This window comes from Aphelocoma coerulescens, chromosome 5 (assembly GCF_041296385.1).
Source record: "Aphelocoma coerulescens isolate FSJ_1873_10779 chromosome 5, UR_Acoe_1.0, whole genome shotgun sequence".
Lineage (NCBI taxonomy): Eukaryota > Metazoa > Chordata > Aves > Passeriformes > Corvidae > Aphelocoma > Aphelocoma coerulescens.
This window is the reverse complement of record NC_091019.1, coordinates 60,214,392-60,221,328: the sequence shown is the minus strand read 5'-3', so window position 1 is coordinate 60,221,328 and position 6,937 is coordinate 60,214,392. Positions and strand designations below refer to the sequence as shown.

At 41.0% G+C, this 6,937-nt stretch overlaps 1 long non-coding RNA gene across 1 annotated transcript; it reads left to right on the top strand.

Annotated features, from left to right (window-relative positions):
• Positions 1–781: 781 nt before the first annotated feature.
• LOC138111918 (uncharacterized) lies at positions 782–6,076 on the top strand. The gene is made up of 4 exons (XR_011151496.1): positions 782–855; positions 961–1,035; positions 3,131–3,163; positions 4,334–6,076. It is a non-coding gene; the product is annotated as an uncharacterized lncRNA (long non-coding RNA).
• The last annotated feature ends 861 nt before the right edge of the window (positions 6,077–6,937 follow it).

Sequence of the window (6,937 nt, the reverse complement as noted above, 5' to 3'; positions counted from 1 at the left end):
AGAAGCTTCTTATTGTTTAAAATACACTCCACTCACACATCTCACAACTTCATACCCTACTTACACACTTTGCTTAGTTATACATTCTACCTACTTATATACATATCACTCTACTTATACATTTTCTTACTTACACTTTTTACAACTTCTACATAACACAGTACTTCTGCATTTTACCTACTTGTACATGTTACTCTACTTATACATCTTACAACCTTCACATGACACTCTACTTAGACATTTTCCAACTTATTCATAACACAGTACATATATATTTTGCAGATGCTGTCCATGAGATCTCACATTACTTGATTAGTTTCTCTACTCTGTCCCTGAGCTCTGCACACACTTTTCTGATAATGTGATTATACCTTTCTGATAATATGATTGGTTTTAATCTAGTGCAGCACAGTCCTTTTTTCTCTATTCCTTGCTGTCTTGGTATTTAGTCTTGCAGCTTCTTCTTTCCCAATTTAGCACAGTTTACTTTTCAGTCCTTGATAAATTCCTGAGGGCTCTAACAGGTGGGGCTCCTGACCCAGGCAAGCAGCACCAAGATGATGACAGCAACAAAACCCATCCAGTGATCAGCAGCCAAGTTGATCCAGGAAATCCAAACAACAGGACAGCAAAGGCCAGAGAACAGATATAAACCTATCTCCTCCTCTCCCCTCAAACCTTCAGACTGGAGCTTAAAAACCCTCTTGGAGCTGATGTGCTGCAGCTGAAGGTGGAAAGGCCAGGTGAAGACAGTGAGGGTAATTCCAGCCTGGTCCCACTCTGAGGGCTCTGGTAAAAATAACTAAAAATGGTTTGGCTGGAGCACACTATCAAGGTTCAAATACCTTACAAGAGGTGCATCCAAGTGTAATCGAGTGCACAGAGGGACATGAGAGCAGTGAAACACCACGGCAGCATGAACTGCAAAATTTTTCTTGTTTATTTCTGTCTCTGCTTCAGTCCACATTAACTGCTGCTACCACTCCGAGGAAGGGGAGAAATGAAGGAAACTTATTGGTATTCTGGAAACTAGAGGTAGGTGACAAGTGAGGGGGTTGGTGATGCCTTTGGCACGTTGACAAATAAACTTTTTTTTTAACCCCCATTTGGGAAAGTCTGGCTCTCCAAATAAGCACTGAAGTTTGTTTCTCATCGTGTTGTATGCTAAGTTAACCATTAGCCTCTCCTACTCTGTTGTAGCTTAGGGTAATAACTTTTAAGTGTACTTTCATTACCTTCAGGAATAGTTCAGAACATAATAGCATGTTTCTCTTTTGGGGGACATGATTAACCTTTCCTAGAACAATAAAGAATGTATTATAACATCTAACAGCAAAATCAATGCATTGTTTTCTTGCCTTATATTTATATATGCCCTCTTGCCATGACATCCAAGCAAGAGAAAGATGATTTTTCTTATGAAAGAGACATTCAGTTCCCTACCACATCACGCCCCTCTCTTCTTTATTCCTCTGCTTCCAGTACAAGCACCAAGATTTTGTCATTCCCAGACTTTTCCATTCCCACCAAAGCCTTCACAAACAGTAAGGTCAGAAACCTCCAATAATGTTTAGGAATCCTTTGCATAATCCAAATAGTTACTGAAAATACTCAGTTTGTAAAGAAGGAGAAACTTTTGCTTAGTCAAATCACTTTTCAAATCACCCTACATAACGGGATGAAGTCTGTTAAGTTCAACATACGACTTCTTTCAAAAGTCTTAAGATGTTGCTCTTTCCTAAGGAATTGAAGAGGAAATGAATATTAGTTGTTTGCCCCAGTCAACCAGGGCCTGCATCCATATGTAAAATTATTTAGGCTGTAGGGAATTGCCATATCTTCTGCTTGCTATTAAAAAGCTTTTATTTAAGCACTAGAATTTTTTTTTTCAGGCAAACACTGGATCGTTAAAAGTATCTCTTGTACCAGTCAAATTATCTTATGATTGTCTTTAGAACTTGTTCACAGTTTTACTTTTATAATTTTTAAGCACTTTTCATCAGGAAGTGATTGCTACAGACACTTCTTGGGGTGCTGCTGCTTCAGTCCTGATAGGACAACTGCAGTGTCTGAAATGAGAACAAGTAATTAACAGCAAACCCATCCTGTTTATGTGAAATTCCTACTCATCCCTCCCCTGCTCTTCCCCCAGGACCAGTACTCTCCTTACACTGAATTTGAGAGCTCAGAAATAGATGAAGTGGTTTCTACAGAAGTGTGCAAGGTTTTTGAGCTCTCTTGGGGACAGGTTCTATTCCTGAAGAGCAGCCATTTCTGCTCTCTGTTCACTGAGAATAAATATGAGGTACATGAACAAAACCAATTTGAAGAGTCCTTGGGGATGGTAGAAGTAGCTATGAACATTTTTTCCATATCAAGCAACTTGGCTCTCTGGGACACCAGTGAAATGGTGCATCCCCTCACTGGGATGTATTTTTCCATATCTGGCCCTTGGAAACAAAGTTTTTAGCCTCATCCTCTTGAAATGCCCCTCTGCAGCTTTATCCTGTTAATACAGCTCCATTGCCTTTCCAGGTGTGGGAATAGCATCAGCTTCCTATTTCTAACACTTTGATGTAAATTCTTCCAGCTCAAATGATCACACGGCAAAAATGGCAAAGAAATTTGAAAGAAAGTAAATTAATTCCCTGTTTGTGTTCCTGAGTGTGCCCTGCTCATTCTACATCGAGACTGTTGTCTAGCCATGAACATTCCCTATACTGTCATTCCCCACCCCAAAAATAAACAAGAAAGGAGACAAATCTCTGATTTATTAAAGATTTTCAGGCAAGAAAAGGAATTAATAACTAGCTCCCCAATGAATTAGAACTGTCAAAGCTACATCTTGAACAATTCATAACATTGCTAAAGAAGTTTTAAAAGGATAAATAGAAAAGCCCATTGTTTCTAGTTCATAAACAGAAAAGCAATCTATTTGACATAAAGCATGTGATCTAAATTAATATGTCACCATTCAGTAGTTTTATTTCTTGGGAATAAATTGTTTTCTCTGTTAATGGACCTGGGCACTTTTCATCATCAGTAGAAGAAATATTTGTAAATTTACCCCACAGGAGTTTTTGAAGCCCAGTGTTTTTATTTACTACAAATGTTTCTTCTCTGCTTCCAGGAGAAATTCTGATTGAAGACATAATGAAATAAGGTAATATCTGAGCACAGGTGATGGACATTCACTGAGTCACACTTTGGCCTGGCTTGTGTTTTTCTAGCAGCTTCAGTGTGGGGCAGGGTGTGACAAAGCCCAAGCACTGCTGGACCTGTAAAGGTCTGGGCGTGGTGACTCAATTTTTCTCCTCAGAAAGCATCTGCATCTCCAAGAAAAGGAGCTATCAAAAGGTTGGTTGTGTGAGGCACACTAAATACAAGCACACACAGACAAGTGCAAAACCACCCACTAACACCACCCCAAGCTCAGGACCCTTTTCCAGACACCTGGGGCATGTGAAGGAAGGTCCTAAACATCAAAGCATAAAGAGATGCTATTTTATAGGCCTTGTACTCTCAAAGGAGATCCCCATGTGCCCATTATGATAATCCCTGAGATGATAATTAAGAGGGCATAATGCCAGATAGGCATTTTATAGGTACCTTTCCTGTGAATTTGCAGAAGCAAGATGAGATTCAGAATAATGATAGTGTGAAAACACTGCTGTGCATCATTAGGGAGTGTTATATTTAATACACGCCTATAATCCAGTAAGCACATAAGCTTCCATGTATTTAAAATAGAATATCTTCAGGGTTTTCATAATAAATGTAATACTTCAAAGACACATTGACTAATGGCTTTCCGATATTATAGAGCAGACTCTTCCCTATAGGAAATCAATTAAAGTTGAATCTTATTGATTTTAACCCATTTCTCCATACAGTGATAAACCAGACTCTGAACTTTCTTTGGATATAACCCCAGTACTTTATTCTCCTCCACAGCTGAGGCAGAAGCAGCTTCTAAATCTGATCAGATAAAATAAAGGAAATATTAGCCTATTAGTTTCCTCAGTTTTAAAAATCAACAACTTTTCTTCTATTTAATCTACTTGAGGTGAAGCAAGATAAATTCCAGGTGACCCTGAAACACTGAGAGCTGGAAACAGGCATAATTTGCACATGCTTAAACTTGAAGGCTCTTATGGGACCAAAGTGACAAATGGACATGGCACTGGCTCTCGGCAGTGAGATGAAAGTCACTTCTAGCCATCAGCCACCATTTGCAGATACATAGTGAAGAACAGGACTGAATCATCCTAGGAAGTACTCTTGATGGCCAGCATCTCTATCAGTTTCTCATAGTGGTTTTTTTCTTCTGTAGGTTGAACTATAACTTGCTCCAAATAACTTTGGTAGATTAAGTGCTGGATACTCCCAGTCTGTGAAGATGCACTTCCCTTAAATTTTGATTGAGCTGTCCATCCAGTCTGAAAGAAAGAGGCACTGCTGCAAGGTAGTTCATCTGATGTGTGCCAGACATCTATTTTAAGGGAGGTGATTCACATCATGCTAGTCTTCATTTCTCTCCTTTGACCATACGAGGATCACTGACGACTGATGCAGATATAGGTGTGCACTGCAGATGTCTGAACCTGGGCAGATTAATGCTGCCCTGTGTACCTGTGTGGAGGGAACACCTTAATCTCACTGACAATAGCATAATGAGATTTTGTAGCTGGATGCTGAAGACAGATAAATTCAGGTAAAGGATAAGGCAGAAATTTTCGGCCATTGAGTTGATTAGAACAATATAGCTCATGAAGTTGTGAATTCACCATCACCTAAATCAAGTCTGGATTACAAAATATGCTCCAGCTCAGCTACAAACCTTGGAAATACAGAAATTACTGTAGGAGTGAGGAAGGCTTTGGGATCTGTTGTGTCAGAATTTCAGTGAAAACAGTTTCTTCTGGAGCTCAGGTATTCTCTTTTTCCTGCTCCCGTTCACACAGAAAAGCACACAGGAACAAACACTCTGTGATTTGATTTGGTTTCTGTGGCAAATTGTAATGACCAGGGAGATGAGAGGGAAACAACATCTCCAATGCAGGCAGTATCAGCCTTTGCTCCTGCCCTCATCCCTCTGTGCAGCCTTACCTCTGGTCTCTCCTGGCTGAGGGCACTGGGAAAGCTGCCTGGACATACCCTTGATGTCTCTGGCTGTCTCTGGTTTATGATTGCCTTTTTGTATCTGGAAAATCACAGTTCTGGACTGGCAATCTCCAGAAAGCCCTGTAAAATGCCATCCAGAGACCCATGCCTGACCAAAATGTTGGTAGAAGGACTGAGCAATCATGGCATGGATCTTCCCAGTGGCAGCAGGACCAGGCAGAGGTAGCAGCTCACTGGTAAGGCAGAATGGCCACATGTCAAGCTCAGCACAGCAATCCCTTTAGGACAGAAAGCCACAAGCTGAGCATTCCTGCTGAGTATCTCTATGTGTGGATGGCCAGCAAAACAGAAACCAGAGTTTGGCCAGAGCAGTCAGCCAAGGGCTTTAAGTCTGGCTAAGCTTTGCTCAGAACAAGTATTAAAGGACATGCAAAGTAAAGATGATTTAAAACTCTCTTGTTCCTTCAGAAAGCTGAGGGGTTATTGGCTCCTTACCATGCGTTAGAGCACTTTCAGGCCAATTCTCATTTACATCAGCAGAAAAGGGCCCTCTGGCTCACTACATGCACTGGCAGAGAATGGATGGTTGGTCCAGACACCCTCACTGGCAGCTCTGAGGACAAAGCAGGAACAGATGCCACTTCCCTTTCCCAACGGAGAGAGGACTGCAGATCTGTCTCGTTGCTCTCAAAACTTTGGAAACAAAATCAGCATTGGAAATAAATTCCAGAAGCCATTAATCTGTCTCGCTTCTGACATGAAAGGATAAAATATAGTTCTGTTAAAAATAACAAAAAGCTGTGAGCAGTATATTTTCATTTTCCAAATTACTGAAAGAGCAGAACATGAATCCTTGTCTGTCAGCCTGAGAAAATATTTTATTTTTCCTGCAAAGGCGAAGCAAACATAAGCAAGTGGCAAAGAGAATGCAGTTAGATGAACTGCAATGTGCTGCAGCCATCAAAAGACCCCAAAGATTGGGAATGAGAAACCTTCAGCAGATTTTTGATTTTTTTTTCCAAGTTTTTTTCTTCTTGATTGAGTTGCTGTGTCATTACAGTGCAAGGAGTCTACACAGCAGGACCAAGAGGTCTGCACTGCACAGCCTCATGGAGAACAATAGTTGGGATGGTATTGTCATGGATGAGTGATTGAAATCCTTTAAAGATTTACCACTGAAGGTATTATTAGCAAAAGTGGGTTTAACATGAATTTGTGAAAGTGCAACTAACAAAGTTCGATGGCAAAGTTCACTTAATTATTTACTACATGGAAACAACATACACAGGAAAATCAAGTAAGAATCGAGCTAGAACTATTATTAAACAGAAACTGAAGATGCAAAAGGGTGAGGTCTTCCTGTTGAGTCACAAGGTTCACAGTGGATCCCTTGCTTTTTAAACTCCTGATGGAGCTTAGGTGCAGCTAGAGCATTCCAAGGTTTATACCTAATGGAATTGGCTCCATGGATTTCTCTGGTGTGAATTCAGCTTGCTGTCAGTCACTCCCTGAGGACCTGATGTGAGTAAGGGGTCGCTCTGCCCTCGGCTAGGAAGGATCTTGGTCTCAGGACAGGAACATCAAACCCTGCTCAAAGGGAGACTCACCTGGCCTGCAGTCCAGTTGCGATTTAGAGGGAACTTGAATTGGATTCATCCCAAGATTTGTTGTAAGTAGAAGGTCACTCTGCCTCAAGGAGCAGCTTTGAGATGTGTCCCAGCTCCAGGCAGATCCCCACCATGCAGCCACCCTGTCTGGCAGGGAGAGCTCAGAGAAGGCTCACTTAGGCTGTCATATTTATGGAATAAAGTGG